We start from the raw sequence: 17,769 nt of genomic DNA, 5'->3' as shown, positions 1-17,769 counted from the left end.
TGATCATCATTTCCCAGATAATGTCTTGGACCAAAGTTACTGATGATGAAGTCTACTTACCCCAACCATGCATGGGCAATTAGATACTTATTGCATCTGGGACCACCTGAGATTTTGATTATTTTGACATATTGATATTCCATAATTCACAGCTATTTAACATCACTGAGAGAAAAATTATGTTAAAAGAAAAATGGCATAACAACAACATGAGGAGGTTTCTAGTAAAGATGGTAACATGAAAAGGTTATGGCTAAACTTAACTCCCTCTAAAAGTGCCTCACAAAAAATAAGCCATTATACCCAATAAAACAAAAATTTAAAAACACAGTATGGAAGGAAAGCATCGAAAACAAAATAATCCTGATAAAAGACAAAATAGTAGTGGCTGGGATCACTGTGAGAATGGTAATAACTGCCATTACTGGCCTTTCTCTGAGTTAGTCCTAATGGGAAAGGATAAAACACTAAATCTACTAGTTTGGTATTAACTCCATCTGGGCCTATGCCCCTTGGCATTCACAATTTCCCAGTTTTCCAGCGATTTACCCACTCTATGTGTACTGTGTGCTCTTGGTGGCCATGCTCACTCAGCTCAACACCTATTCCAGTCCTCAGTCCATCTAGAAATATACCACCAAGTGGCCACAATTATGTGTCTCTGTCTGTACAATCTGAAACTGCACAGAGAGGGAAGAATCAATAATCATAATGCAAGAAAATTATAACCAATAACAAAATTAAACGAAAGTATTTAGACAAATGAAAACTAGTATAATCCTAAATAATGAGTGAAATAATGAATAAATTACAGAAATAGTAGTTATCTCAAGACTATTTGATTCTACCAAAGCATTCCTTAGGGAAAAAGATCTCTCTAATTATTCAAATCAATAAAAGTGAAAAATACTAGGATTGCCTAATATGCTGCTCCAGTCTGAGGATAGAGAACTCTATATGGCTTGTAGTAGCCTTCCACTCTTACCTAGGAGTCTGTGGTAAGGAATCATTATAATAGTAACATCAGCAATTGAAAAACTAAGAAGGGGCAGCTAAGTGGTGCAGTGGAAAAGGCATTGGCCCTGGATTCAGGAGGACCTGAGTTTAAATCTAGCCTCAGACATTTGACACTTACTAGCTATGTGACCCTGGGCAAGTCACTTAACCCTCATTGCCCCACCGAAAAAAAATCCAAGAAAAGTTTGGAAGGGGTTGGGGGAGAGAATAGAATAAGAATTTTATAGGACCTGCTATGTACCAGGAACTGTGCTAAGCACTTTTTTTTACAAATATTATATCATTTGATACTCACAACAACTCAGTAAGGTTAGATATTATTATTATTATTATTATTATTATTATTATTATTATCCTTATTTTACAGTTGAGAAAACTGAGACAAATAGAGATTAAATGACTTGCTCAGGGTCACATAGCTAATAATGATCTGAGACTAGATTTGAACTCAGGCTTTCCTGACTCCAGGCTCAGCACTATATTTACCATGCCACCAGTTGTCTCAAGAAAAAACAAGGGTGTGTGTGTGTGTGTGTGTGTGTGTGCATGCACACATGTGATGGGAGTGACAAAACTTAGCCATTTCTAGTGGAGAATGTGAGGAAATGGAAATCATTTAAAAAATCCATAAAAAGTTAAGCCCAATTGCCTCACTAAAAAAAAAAAAGTTAAGAAATACTATTGCTTAAGAGAACCACAGGACTCCAGAAAAAGACAAAATCTTGGCATACTGCAAAGGAATAGGGCAGCTAGATGGCGCAGTGGGTAAAGCATCAATCAGCCCTGGATTCAGGAGGACCTGAGTTCAAATCCAGCCTTAGACACTTGACACTTACTATCTGTGTGACCCTGGGCAAGTAAGTCACTTAATCCTCATTGCTCTGCAAAACAATAATAATAATAACTACAAAGGAATGACTAGAACAACTGAAAAAAGAAGGAATTGCCCACAAGGATTCTGAAAGCAGAGATAAAAGTTTATTCAAAGAAATTGTGGAAATGATTAAGAAAATAAAATTAGAGCTCTTCTAGGAATACTTGAAGCTTTAAAAAAGAAGACAGAAAACATTACCAAAGTAGACAAATTCCATTCAGAACTATTAGAATCAGAGAACAAATTGAAAATAGAATAAAGAGGATACCAAATAAAAGAAACACAAAATTCAATACATCCAGAAATGTGATTGTCAAACTCCAAAGCTTCCAGGTTTTAAAAAAAACCTTTTATTTTGCTTAAGCATGCCAAAAATAAATTTAAAATATCAATATTAAACATACATGCACCAAATAGCTTGGCATATAAGTACTTGCAGAAAAAGCCAAACAACAAAGAAAAGTAAACAGAAAAGTGATACTTTGAAGAATTTTATGTGACCTTTTCAGACCCAAACACATCTGACATAAAAGCAAACAAATTAATTATCACAACAAAATATTTGACAACTACTGAATGGGAACTTTAAGTATTTCCTTATAGTGTAGATTTACATGGCATTTTTACAAAAGCTGGCCATGTGTTGTGCATAAGGAACTCATAAAAAATGAAGAAAGTAGAAATGTTATATCCACATAGCCTATAATGCAATAAAAATTATAATCAATAAGTGAAATTCAAAGAAAGGATTTAGACAAATGGAAACTAAAGTATAAAAATGCTATATAAAAGGGGGCAGCTAGGTGGTGCAGTGGATAAAGCACCAGCCCTGGATTCAGGAGGACCTGAGTTCAAATCCGGCCTCAGAAACTTGACACTTACTAGTTGTGTGACCCTGGGTAAGTCACTTAACCCCCATTGCCCTGCAAAAAAACCAAAAACAAATGCTATATAATTCATAATACAAAGAGCAAATCACAATTATATCAAAGAAAATTATAATGGAGATAATATGTTATAGCTTATTTGATTATACCAAAACAGTTCTTAGGGTGAAACATATGTCTAAATATTTACATTAACAAAAAATAAAAAATAGGTGATCAATGAATTTAATGTGTGACTTTTTAAAAACCTAGGAAAAACATAAATAAATGGCTACAAAATTAATGCAAAAATAATAATTCTGAAAATCAAGGAAATTACAAGATAGAAAACAAAGCTAAAACTGGGGTGATAGGTAAAACTAAAAGTTGAGGTTTTTCAATTTGTTCAAAAGAGAGAACAGAATGCCAAGTTACCACAAAAAGGAGTAATTCATGACATATAAAGTTGAAACAAAGCGGGGCAGCTAGGTGGCACAGTGGATAAAGCACCTGCCCTGGATTCAGGAGGACCTGAGTTTAAATCCAGCCTCAGACACTTGACACTTACTAGCTGTGTGACCCTGTGCAAGTCACTTAACCCCCATTGTCCCACCAAAAAAAAAAAAAGATGAAACAAGGAATACCCAATTATGTGGTAAATTGGGCAGGTGTTATTATATTTATTTTATGAATGAGGAAATTCTGGTTTAGGGAGTTCCTGGATCATTGATTTAGCACTAACAAGGACCTCAGGGCCATCTAGTCTAACATTCATTTGGGAAATAGGGAGTTTCAGAGAGGTAGGTGTCTTGCTCAAAGTCTCATAGTTCATTTGTGACTAAACTATGACAAACTCATTTTTTGATTAACAAAATGTTCTTTCCACTGTCAAGGACTGCCTCTCTTCATAGGTCACCCTTTCCAAGAGAATGTGTGTTTAAAAATTCCTAGAAAAAGATAATACTTTTTAAAAGATAATGGTTTTTTTTTATTATGGGGATTTCTGGTAGTGTGGTACTGAGTAAAGGAGACATTGGAAGTGGGAGTCCTCAAATCATACTTTTTACTGCCCCTCAAATCACACTATTTAGCTCACCAATGCTGTCTATGCATATAATCTTGCTTAGAAACTTTTTTGAAAGAAAATAAATATGTACTTGATAGTAATTTTTATGCTCAATAACGATGATGTTTCCCTCCATTTGACCTGCATCCATCAAAATCACTTATTTCACTTCATGATTTCTTATGTGAGTCATATCAAGCTTTGAGAGTTCTGTGATTTTTTCTTTTTGCTTCCTTGGCAACCAAAAATCAACCAAAAGGAAGTTTTTGAAATTCATCTTTATATGGAATGAAAAGCCTAAGCCTTACTTTGTTGAAACCTTAGATGTCACATTTCATCTGTGAGCACATTTTAAAGCAGAGCTATGAACCCTTGAAAATTAGAAAATATGATTGGAATGTTGACAACCATGTTATAAAATGGGCTTTGGGGCAAGAAAAAAAAAATCCAGAGATAAAGGATCTTTTATACATGGCCCATCTAAGTACTTCAAGAAGACAAAAAACATGCTTTTTTTTCCTCTTCGTGGTGAAAGTGTTTTTGAACCCTAGTAGTATTTTTATACTTAAAAAACAAAGTTTATTCAAAATGATTAGTTGCATTTAGTGTTATACATTGGCAGCAGGAGGTAAAGTATAGAATTTTTACAGTCGGTATCAAGTCTTGTTAAAAGGGATGCACTTTTGTATTGCAGGTATCCTCCTCTTCTTAGTATACACACCAGAAAGCACAATAGCTCTAAAAGATATAACTCCAACTCCATTCCTTATGTATTTGTGTTCCTTGATAGTGCCAACATTTAGTCCTCTGTCCCTTCACTTCCCAAAAGGATATAACAAGGCACACCATTGGGCAGTTCTATAGATACCTGGACATGAACAGTTAAAGGTTCTTCTCTCCCTTCAAAATTGATAAAATCGGGGGATGTGTATGATGTTACTGAAAAATGGGAGCATGCTTACACATGATTATAGTTTATATTTGTAGCACCTCCTCTGGGGACATTATTACTGAGGTCAGGGAGAACCACTGGTTATAATATGCCCACGTCTCACAGAAAAGCTTCAGGCTCTTCTGATCTCCGGTGGTCTTAAAGGAATTTCAAGGACAGAAGAAAGATAAGGAGGAAAGGTTGTGCCCAGGACCCAGCTCCTTCCAACAAACTAATAGGAAAAGGAGATAAAACACCAGCCCCTGACAATGTAAATTGGGAGGAGAGCAGATCAGACCAGAATATCAGACTATATGAGAGGAGAAATAGTTTGACGTCCTGGAAGAGAAGACTAGAGAAGATTTCAAAGACAGGCTGAATGAAAAGACCAAGGCTGGTAAAACTACCAAGTCCAGTTTATAGCATCCATCTTCTTTCTGCTTCCCTAGAGCACTAGCAGGGGGAAGCTACTTCTTCCACCCTGTTTACCTGTAAAAAAACCCCACTCACCCCGCCACCACAACCAGTTTCCCTCCTGCTAGTGGAAGCTGGGGGTGGGTGAAGGGACAATATAATCCCCCTAAACTATACATTGTAAGGCAATTCGTTATATTTTGCGTTTAATGCTGTCTGTCTTTCTACACTATTTTAAACTTCTATTCAAGCAAAGGCTATTAACTCTGATTTGTGTCAAAGCCTAAAAAATTGATAGAGAAGAAACTAACCCCCAAAAAAGGGAGGAATCCTCCTCCCCTACACACAACCAAGATTTAGGTGGGTGGGTGGGGCAACACACTGATTAATAAGGTGTTTTTTTTAATTTTAGCAGTATCTCAGCACCTATTCATACCCTAGACTGCCTTTTGAACTCAGAGAAAGACTTAATGAGGAAAGGAGCCAATAGCAGCAAGAAATGTGTTTGTTTCATTAATCACAACCCTCATACAGTAGGACTCCTATCCACACCTGGCTATATAGTATTTCCCAAGGTGTAATTTTTTTAAATAAACATTTTATTTAAAGTTTTGAGTTCCAAATTTTAGCTCTTCTTCCCTTCCTCTCCACGCCCCTCCCTGAGGCAGTTATGTAAAACATTACCATATTAGTCGTTTTGCATAAGAAAACTCAAATAAAAGAAAAAATGAAAGAAATAAGATTGTATAGCATGTTTCAGTCTGTGTTCAAATAATATCAGTTCTTTCTTTGGAGGTGGATAGTATGCTTCATCATTAGTCCTTTGGGATTGTCTTGGATCATTGTATTGCTGAGAATAGTTGACATTCACGGTTCTTCATCAAATAATATTGCTCTCACAGTGCACAACATTCTCCTGGCTCTGCTCACTTCACTATACATCAGTTCATATCAGTCTTTCCAGGCCTTTCTGAAACCATCTTGCTTGTCATTTCTTACAGCACAATAATATTCCATTACAATCATATACCATAGCTTCTTAAGCCATTGTCCAATTGATGGACATTTCTTTGTTTTCCAATTCTTAGCCACCACAAAGAAAGGTGCTATAAATGTTTTTTTTTGTACAAATAGGTCTTTTTCTCTTTTGGGGGATGTCTTTGGGAAATAAACCTACCAGTGGTAGTGCTGATCAAAGGGTATGCACAGTTTTACAGCCCTTTGGGCTGTTCCAAATTGTTCTACAGAGTAGTTGGAATAGTTCTACAGAGTAGTTGGAATAGTTCACAACTCCACCAACAGTGGATTAGGGTCCCAGTTTTCCCACATCTGCTACAATTCCAACATTTTTTTGTTATATTTTTCACTCTGATAGGTGTAAGGTGGTATCTCAGAGGTTTTTTAATTTGCATTTTTCTGATCAATAGTAATTTACAGCATTTTTTCATATGACTATAGATAGCTTTGATTTCTTTGTCTGAAAACTGCCTGTTCGTATCTTTTAACCATTTATCAACTGGGGAATCCATTGTGCAATTTAAATAGATTGTATGAAATAGAACTTTCACACTAAAGAAAATAAATATCAAACAATAACACACATTTATCATTATTATTTACAATTATTTAACATTTTCCTCATAACTATACCATGAGATAGATGATAATAGTTTTAAAATTTAGTTCTCTATAGTTTTAAAAGCACACTATAAATATATCATCACATTTGATCCTCACAAAACCCTGTGAAATAATCAGGGCCAGACATTTATGCACTGTTGGGGAAGCTGTGAATTGGTACAGCCATTCCAAAAAGCAATTTGAACATAGAGCTAAAAAATTACTAAAGAATGCATACTCTTTGATCCAATAATTCTATTACTAGGCCTGTACTACAAAGAAAGATTAAAAGGTTCTAGATGGCACAAAAATACTTATAGCAACTCTTTTTCTGTGAGGTGACAAATAACTAGAAACTAAGGGAGTTCCCTTCAATGGAGAATGACTGAACAAAAAATATTAATATGCTGCCAGTATTGTTATCTCCATTTATAAGTGAGCAGAAGGAGATTCAGAGTTTAAGTGACTTGTCCAAAGGCATACATAAATATATTTTATTTGCAGCCAATCCTCTGCTGATGCCAAGTCTAACACTTTTCTACTGTCATATTTTTTCATACTCATGAACTGGCCCCTATAGCTGTAACCAAGAAATAATTTTATAATAGTACTAATATGAGAGGCAACATAGAAAAATGGAGATAATACTGGCTTTGGAATAAATAAGACTTAATTCCAAGTTGTGCCTTTGGCACCAAATGCTCTAGGACTATAACTTACAAAGAAGTTGCCTATATCAATTTAGAGAGTTTTTATCATGAGAGTTCCCTACATTGGTGAAATCACAAGTGCAAACCAAAAAGAAAAAAGTGAAAAAATAAAAGTAGAAAATAATGAAAATCTCAATGGATTTATAGTATCAATCCCAGCCTGGACATTTACTACATATATGCCCTCTGATAAGTCATTTAACAAATCAAGCAGGGCAGCAGATGTAAGGTGGAGTGATCTGAGAAGCTAGTTTCTCTCCTAGGCATTGGGAGGAGTTCATTAGTGTAGAAATGTTACCATAGTTCAGAAACATCTTCACCATCAGGAGAAATGAGAATTAAAGTTTCTTGTCTTCTTGAAATACTTAGATAGGTCATGTACAGAAAGAACACGTTTTTTCAGTATTTTATTTATAGTTTATATGTGTAAAGTGCTTCACATGAATGAATGATTTTGTTACCTTAGTTTTTTATTTCAAGCAGATATAATTTTATATTGAAACAAAAATTTTCATCCTGCTATCTCTATTTTTTAAATTTTATGAATAAAATAAAATCTACTGCCTCAGTTGATGCATCTTGGTTACTTTGTTTTTAAATTGTTATATTTTGTCTTTACAATCATCTTAACTTCTGCAAATATCCCTTTGTACTTCTCCATTAATCAAGTAATTCTTTAAAGACAAAAAAGAAGGGGGGGAAGCAATTCATTAAAAGCAATCAACACATCAACTGAATCTGATAAAATATGTAATATTCTATACCTATAGTCCTCTACCTCTGTAAAGAAAGTTGGGATATAAATCTTCTTAATTCTTCTTTAGAGTCAAGCTCCTTCAGTGTTATAGTTACTCAATATTCAGTATCTTTTTTCCTTTCCTCTTTCTTTTTCTTTTCCTTCCTTCCCACATATTCACTTTTCTATAGTCATTGGGCATACTATTTCCCTGGTTCTGCTTATTTTTTTACAGTTTATATACGTGACCTTGCGTCTTATAGATGAGGAAACTGAGGCTCAGAAAGATTGTCAGTTAGTCATCTAACATTTATTAAGCAAGGCATGTGTACCAATGTGCAAAAAACTGTACTAAGCACTGAGGTTACAAAGGCATAACATAATTCCTGTCCTCAAGGAAGTCAATCTAATTTACTCACCATCTTGCATCTGCAGTCCTTCCAGGTTTCTACTCCATAGAACAGAATGAATGCCCTTCCCAGAATAAGTTAATCACTTCTAATCTCACCACCATGCTGTTCATTCAAGCCTTGATTGACTCCACTTCCTTGAGCCTCCTTTTGCCTCTGTTTTTATATTCCTCCTTTCTTTACCCAGATAGAGGACTATAGGTATGGAATATCACATATTTTATCAGATTCAGTTATGTATTGGTTGCTTTTAATGAATTGCTTTTCTCTCTTTTTAATCTTTGTTTTGAAGAATGACTTATTAAGTGGAGAAGCATGAAGAGAGATTTGCAGAAGTTAAGGTGATTGTAAAACCAAAATATAACAATTTTTAAACAAGGTAACAAAATCATTCATGCATGTGAAATACTTTACACATGTAAACTGTTAACAAAATAATTCCAGTGATAAAGCATTTTCTTTCTTTATGTGAGCCATCTAAGTATTTTAAGGAGAAGACTAGAAACTTTAATGCTCTTTTCTCCTGACAGTGAAGATGTTTCTGAATCATGGTAACATTTCTACACTAATAAAACAAAGTCTATTGAGACCCAAAAAACCTTTTCTATATCTTGGAAAATAAAAATGAATCTTAATTAAGCTTGTGACCAGGGCAATGGAGGCTATAGTATAAAAAACTGTGAATTTTGGACTGCTTTTGCATTTTTTCTCCATTCTAATATTGCAACAGATGAATAATTTCTTCAGATCTTTTATAATGAGCAATTTGAAAGAAAGAACAATAACTCCAATCTGCCCTTATTCAAGAACTTTCTCTCCCACTTATTCTGTGACTTTGGACAAATTACTTCATCTCACTGGACTTTGGTTTGCTCATCTGCAAAATGAAGGGATAAGACTAAAAAACTCTAAGATCTCTTCTAGCTCTAATGAACCACTATTAAAGCTCTGAAGTGCCACAAATATTGTTTGTCAGTTTGGATCATTCTTTCCCATTCTCCACTTGTCTAGCCAACTCTGTAACCCAAAGTTTCCAAGATCTATTTTGGTAAACTGCATCATGAAGCAAGTGTACCAAGGTACAGTGTGCTATTGTGCTATTTACCCTAAACCTACACATGCACACACACAATGAGTAGATATTGTCTATATACCTTGTAAAGAAACTCAGAGAAAGCAAACACTTGTAAAGTGGACATAATGAACTCACTGCTCAAATAATCTGGAGTAGTTCCACTAACTATAATGCTCTGAGAAGCAAGAGTTTTAGGCCAGCAATGTTTAAACTCTGTATTGTAAACATGCAGACTTTCTGGGTAGGAAAGAAGGAGCATGTAGTCACTAAGAAAAGCATTTACTCACAGAATTTTAGGTTTGGAAGAGATCAGAGAGTACCCAGAGAAGGGCAACCAGAATGGTGATGAGCCTCAAGTTCATAACGTATGAGGACTGGTTGAAAGAACATGAGATTTTTAGCCTGGAAAAGAAAGGATTTATAGGGAATATGATAGCTTTCCCTAACTATTTGAAGGACTAATTAAAAGAGGGATTCAAATGCTTCTACTTTTTGCCAACGAACAGAACTTAAAAAATTAAGTGAAATTTTTAGGGAGACATATTTAAGATTTATTTAGGGAAGAAAACCCTTCTAATATTTACTTATTCAAAAGTGGAATGGGTTATCATAGAAAATAGTGCATTCCCCTCACTAAATGTCTTTAAATGAGATAGATGAAAGAAAGAAGAAAAAAGATGACAGATAGATGATAGATAAAAAATGATGGAGAGAGCAAGCATTTGGGGTCTTAATAAATTCTATCTACATATCTATAATAATGACTGTGCTAAGTAATAAATAAATATACATAAACATGTACATGTACACATACATGCACACACACATACACACACATATAAAAGAAAATAAGATAGTTATTGCACTTAATGAGATTACATTTGACTGGTAGAAGACAATACATAAAGGGGAACTACTGGAAAGGGTTGAAGTGGAACAAAAGTACCTTCTAGGGAGCATGGCAGGGAGACCTCACTTTGCAACTGCAGTTCTTCCTGGTTTTAATTGCATGGAAGAAGATGCCCCCAATGGTGATGCTGGGTACCCCTTAGTATCTCTCCCACTTCCAGCTTCCTTTCATGTGTCCTCTTCATTAGATTGTAAGTTCCCTGAGGGAAGTGTCTATCTTTCTTTTTCTTACTTATATCCCCAGCACTTAACATAGTGCCTGGCATATAGTATGCACTTCATAAATGCTTATTGAATGAATAACTATGGAAACTGGCATGGTCCTGGCTAGATAAAGCAAAAGTCTAACCTATCAGAGTTTGGGGGAGCTAGGAATAAATTCATAGTTTCAGAGGGAATGGAAATAGTCCATTAGTGAGACCATGATGAAAAGACTTTACTTAATGTCATCACTCTCAGTGGGGGTCTTTAAATGAAGGCTGAATGACTACTTGTTGAGGATGTTGTAGGGACAACTCTTGATCAGGCATGAGTTTTACTGTATTACTCTCAAAGTCCCTTCTAACTGCACTTTTTGATTCCGTATCCATATTCTTCATTTTACAAAGGAAGAAATTGAATTCAAAAGAGATGAAGTGGCTTTTTTAGCCCATAGATTGGAAGTGACAGAAGTATATGTCACTAAGACAAATCAAATTTTCAAATTAATGATACTTTCCTCTGGGGCTGGGTTTTTCATCTTTTTTTGTTTTGTTTTAAAAATGGGGCAGTCTGGTGAAGCCTAAGGACCCCTTGTTAGAATAATCTTTTAAGTTTGTGGGGGTTGGCTGACACATGCACTGAATACCCCTGATACTGCTTCCCATATAGAAGAGGCTGGGGATCCTGTTTCCCAGAGAGTCGGGATGATGTGTGATACAGATGTGTTGGAGAGACACAGGAGCAGGCATTGACATTTGTAACTGTTTCTGATTCACTAACCATATGGTGAATGACAGCCTCTCTAACTGACTGCAGTTATACAACTGAGGATATCCTCAGCTGTCTTTAAGTTTATTCTCTGTTTTGAACGTATTTTTTTTTTGTTAGCAGCATCCAGTGAGAAACAATACTATAAGAGACAAGGCTAACACATGACCCCATGAAAAATGGGCTTTAGTCCTTTATCTTAGCATTTGTTCTTTTGTCTTAAGTGAAGGGATCAGATACTATGACTTCATGAGTTTTAAAAGGTCAGGTTAGCAAGGTAACCAGTAGTCTAGTTCATGCTAGATTTTATAGCCTCAATGCCTTGGGGGTAGCAAAGGTGAAGAGGATTCATAGAGCAACCATGTTGTAATGGTTGTGAAATTGGTGGGACCAGGGCTATATAAAAACTACATTGAGTGAGCCCACTCTCCCAAGGGGCTATAGGAAGGGATATGCCTCTGAGGTGTGTGTGTTTGTGGAGGAATCTTTGCACTTTTTTCTGGCTATATCTTCAAAGTAAATATTCCTTTGTAAAAGTTAATTGAGGGGGCAGATAGGTGGCACAGTGGATAGAGCACCAGCCCTGGATTCAGGAGAACCTGAGTTCAAATCTGGCCTCAGACACTTGACACTTACTGGCTGTGTCACCCTGGGCAAGTCACTTAACCCCAATTGCCTCACCAAAAAAAAAAAATTAATTGATTATAATTGGTTATTTGAAAATTGGGGTGCTAGTCACTCACTGGTGATTTACAGTGAAAGAAATACAACCAGTGAAGGCTTAAGACAATGGTATTAGCAACAAGATATCTTAAGTCCCTCAACAGTATCTCTAGAACCCTGAGGGGGAGATATAGTGGGATAGTGAGTTAGGGCAGTACTTGCTACAAATGCATACAAAAATATGTAGGATTACAAAGGAAGACATTATTTTGAAATATAGTTATAAAAATATTAGAAAAACAATGGACTTTCCAAATCTATCCATAGTCTTCTTAGGGTGCTATGGGCCCTGAATTAAGAGTTTCTGCTCTAGAGGTAATAGAAAATAGTAGAAAAAAAGAGTTAATATGCATCAGAATACAATTCATTTATGCAATGACCAATTGCTACCCCTAGAAAAATGAAAATGAAGCATACTTCTCACATCTTAGCAGAGAAATAATGAACTGAAGGTCCTTCATTTTTGGACATGAATATATAGATATAGATATATATATGTATATATATAAATTTAATTATACTTATTTGTTATAATTGGGGGCTTTTCTTTAAGGTGTGTGTGGGAAGAAGTGATAGGGATAATGTGGATACATAATGATAATGATATTGAGAAGAAAGAAAGAAAAAGCTGTCAATGAAAAATTTAAAAATACACAAAAGAAAGAATTTGGAAGTGTAATGATTAGAATGATGCCACCTACTGGAGACTTGCTGTGGGAAAGCTCCACCATGAGGAAAATGCCTCAGAGGCATTGTGGCTTTTCCTTGGCATCAGGAAATGACATTTACTCATGGATGCTGTCTATCAAGGCTACCAGCCAATCAACTTGAGCCTCCTATTTTCTGGGAGGAGACAGGAAGGAGGAAAGGGAGCCTGCGCGGAGAGCTCTCTCGCTTTTAGGTTCCTGACTTGGTGGTAGCGGTGGCAGAGGACTTCACAGGAAATTTGAGGAAAGATAGGAATGCCAGGCTGTTGGAATTCTGTTCTCAATATTTTTCTTTCTATTTTCCAATAAACCCTTAAAAACCTAAACTCGTTTTATCAGTGATTTTAGTCAGTTTCCCCCAAAACTGGGGGAACAGATTAGAATCCACATTTAGAATCTTAAATTACACAGAAGGGAGACAAAGACAAGCAAGAAAGTGTTGGTTCCAGTGTTAAATTTATACTTTAAAAAGTATATAATAAGAATTAATTATTTTATGTAGTCCTCTTTATTGTATTTCTTAGTATATGAAAATGTTCACTTTTATGTTTAAATTCATAATATTTTAAAATAAATGTTAAAATAAAAAAGGAATTCAACTAAATTAAACAACCATTCATCATGTACCTATTATGTTCAAGACACTAGACTAGGTATCAGAGATTCAAAGATAAAATTAAAACAGTCCCTGCCCTCAAGGAACTTATATTTGGAGAGAGGAAATTCAACATGTATACAGATAAATAAATGCAACCTATATATAAAATAAATAGTTAGCTTTTTTAGGGGGTGAGAGAGAGACTAATCAGAAAATATGTTTTATAGAATGTGGTTCTTGAGATGAAACTTGAAGGGAGCCAAGGATTCCAAGAGGCAGAGCAATGGGGGAGGGAGGGAAACAGGAAGAGAGAGCATTCTGGACATGGAAGACAGCCAGTGCAAAAGCACAGCATAGAGGTGGGAAATGGTGTGTCCTGTGTAGGGGAACAGAAAGTAGGCCACCTTGACTAGAACTCAGAATATGTGGAGTGAATGTCATAAGGAGCAATATTTCTGGAAAATTGGATTGGAGTCAGATATCTAAAGTTATTGAATTTTGAAGGATTTAAAATGCCAAGCAAATGAGTTTCTAGTTTACCCTAGAAGCTTCTTAAATGAGGGATTAACATGTTGAGACCTGTGCTTTAGATATATAGTTTGGCATCTGATGTGGAGGATGGATTGGAGAGGGGAGTGTCTGCATACAAGGGTATCAATTAGGAAGCTATCATAATATTCCAGATCAAAGATGATAAGGACCTGAACTAAAGTGGTTATGGTGTGAGTAGAGAGAAGCAGGTGATTATTAGAGATTTTATGGAGGTAGAATTGACAAGACTTGGCAACTGTTGGATATGGAGGCTATTATGGAGAGAAGAGTCAAATATGGTTCCTGGATTGTGAACCTGAATAACTAAAAGAATGGTTGTTGCCAACAAAAATAGGGAAATTAAGAGGATAGATATGATAACAAGTTCAGTTTTGTATATGTTGAGTTTTAGATACAGATGGAACATCCACATGGAGATATCTAACATAAAGCTGGTAATGTAGGACTAGAGCTTGGGAAAGAGATGAAGGTCAGATATTTGTGTTTGGGAATCATTTGCATAGAGCTGATAATTTAACCTTTGGGAGGTGATGAAATCACTGAGAGAGATCATATACTAAAAAAAAGAAAAGAAAAGAGGGCCTCAGATGGAGCACTGGAATAACAGGAGACAGGACATAGATGATGATTCTACAAAAAAAGAATAATAAGGATTAGTCAGATAGATTGAAGAATGAAAAGAGAAAAGTGTCATGAAAACCCAAGGGACAGAGGTATTCAGGAAGAAGGCAGCTGTCAACTTAAATACTTCAAAAATGTCAAAACGAATGAGAACTAAGAAAGGGGCACTAGATTTCATAGTAAAGAACTCATTGGTGACTTTGGAGTAACCAAATTCAATTTAGTGGTGGGGAAAGAAGTAATATTAGAAGGGGCTAAGAAGAAAATCATGGGTAAGAAAATGGAAGCCATAATTACATAGTTTTTTTTTTCCCCTAAAATTTTGAGTGTGAAAGGGAGACAAGACATAGGATAATCAAAATGCCTTGGTTCAAATCCTGGCTCTGCCTCTTAGTAGTTTAGTGAGCTTGGGTAAATCACTTTATTTCACTAAGCCTCAATATTTTCATCTACATAACAAGGATAATCATACTTTTGCTATTTTACAAGTTTGTTTAAAGCAAAATACTTTGTAAACTACAGCATACTATAGAAATGAGAATTATGATCTCCTATTCTGCCTTTCTTAATTCTATGCATTTTTTTCAGATTTAACCCTTGTGATAAAAATTCTTTTCTTCTTGTTTTTTTTACATGTCTCTATAGTTTATTCCGTTTATTGAATTGAACTGCCTAATCAATCTGACCCATCTTTTTCAAAATCCAGTTCAAAACCCACCTCATCCATAAAACTTATGTTGATACCTCACTTCTATGAATTGAATCAAATGAATTGAATCAAAATTCAGGGATTTTGATACATCTGTTAATTTCTCCTATACCATCTCTAAAAACTTGTCATTAAGTCTCTGAATGAATATTTCCAGTAATGAAGAATACAGTCTCATGAGTCAGTCAATTCCATTCTTAGATTATGCTAGTTATTCTAAAAAGCAAAACAAAACTTGATTACATTAAGCCAAAATCTCCCTTCCTGTAACTTTCATTTATCTTATCTTCAAAGATTTGACTGTCAAATGTTGTTCCTAATTCTGCCCTCTGAAGCAATACATAAGAAATCTATCATCTCATCTCTGTGATAGTATTTCCGATATATGAAGCCAACTCTCCTATTTCCATTTAGTCTTCTCTTCTCCATGATAAATGCCTCCAAAGTCTTTCAACCATTCCTTTTTTGATATTGTTTCTAGATATTTTGCCATCTTGATCACCTCCAGAAAACACTTCTACTTATAATTTTTTGAAAGAGGATGGGTAGAGACAGATCCTACTGTGATTTATTGTTTGGGGAACTCTTGGTGTGAAGGCTCCCTACTGTGTGTGATGTACAGTAGCAATTTTTCTATGATTTATAGTCTTAGAGAATTGCCTGAGACCCTGAAAGACTAAGTGATTTGCCTGTAGTCAGACAGCAAGCATTTGTCAACAGCAGGACTTGAACCCATGTTCCTGACTTTAAGACCAACCTTCTATCTACCACACATTAATGCCTGTCATTGTCCCTCTCAAAATATGACACCTCTACTCAGAATCTCAGATGGATCTGTAAGCTCATTAAGGTGTCTATACCCTCAGTCACGAGGACTGCAACTCATCCATGGCTACTCAGCCTGCACAAGACCACTGAGAAGCACGCTCTTGCATGACTCAGTACAGTAGCTAATACAAAGCCTAACAACAAAAAATGACAATATCCCCTAAGGAGACTAACCTTACTGAATAGACTCTATAGGTAAACTAAACCAGGTTACAGATCAAACTACTTACAGTGTTCACAATGGACTAATTTTGAGAGAAGAAATTTACATGTCACCAAGATAACCAGGAACATTCAGTAAACATAACATCATGAAATCAAAGGCTGAAGTAATACAATGATGATCAATATTTAAAAAAAAAACATCATATCTCTCTATGCTAGCAATGCACTCCCAATGTCCATTTAATTAGCACATTTGTCTTGAGTCCCAGATGTCTCTTTAGTCTTCTGGTCCCTGGAAATATCTTCTCTTGGACATTCTGGAATAGGTCTTTTTTCTAGGACATCTCTGAAGAGGACTCTGCTTCTCCAGTTCCAGGTCACTTAGGAAGATATCATCCCTATATTATAATTTGAACTCAAATGTTGTAATATTAATTTATGTAATTAATTGATTCAGTACCACAACAATAACAAATTCTACAATTTATAGCTGTTCATATAAATTTGCTATGAAAGAACAAAGGAGGGACATGGTTATAACAATATCAAGACTGTTTCCTCAAAGGGTACCAACTGACCTGACATATACTATAGCAGAGAAAAAAAAACTTCCTTAGCTTTGTTTGATTCCAGTCACAATTCATATTTAAAAGCCAATTATGGAACAAAGCTCCACATTATTCACAGGGTGTCAAAAGCCAGGCTCAGGAGTAACCAGGTGGGAATTTTGTTCAAAAAGGAAATTATACCATGGGGAAACTATCTTACCTTAGGCCATGCCAAAGTCATTCCCTCAACTTTTTCCAGGGATAGACAGTTCTTAGACTGTACCACGTTCCATTTTCTCCTTGAATGTTTTAGAATTTGGCTTCATGACAATTCAATCATCCCTATAATCAAAACTCAAAAAAATGTCAAATTATAATCTCGTGAATATTTACCTCAAATCACAAAATTTCATTAATCACAGTTTAGGACTTGAGTATTATTAATTTTCTTATGTTTCCCTAATAATTACATTTAATTCATCCTTCACTTATCGATTAAAAATAATAACGTTCTAGAGTTCTTCAAATTACACAGATAGTGAACACATCATATCTGACTCAAAACTCATTGGAAACAATAGACCTCAGATTCAAAGACCCTATCTTAAAAATCCTTGAATCCAAAGTCCATCATTATCAAGTTGGATCAAAAACATAACTTCACTAAGGACTTTTCAAATATATTTCATAATTTTAATAAGTGATAGTCAAATAATTTCAG

The sequence above is a fragment of the Dromiciops gliroides genome, chromosome 2 (genome assembly GCF_019393635.1).
Source record: "Dromiciops gliroides isolate mDroGli1 chromosome 2, mDroGli1.pri, whole genome shotgun sequence".
In the NCBI taxonomy this organism is placed as follows: domain Eukaryota; kingdom Metazoa; phylum Chordata; class Mammalia; order Microbiotheria; family Microbiotheriidae; genus Dromiciops; species Dromiciops gliroides.
Note: the sequence above shows the minus strand (reverse complement) of the source record.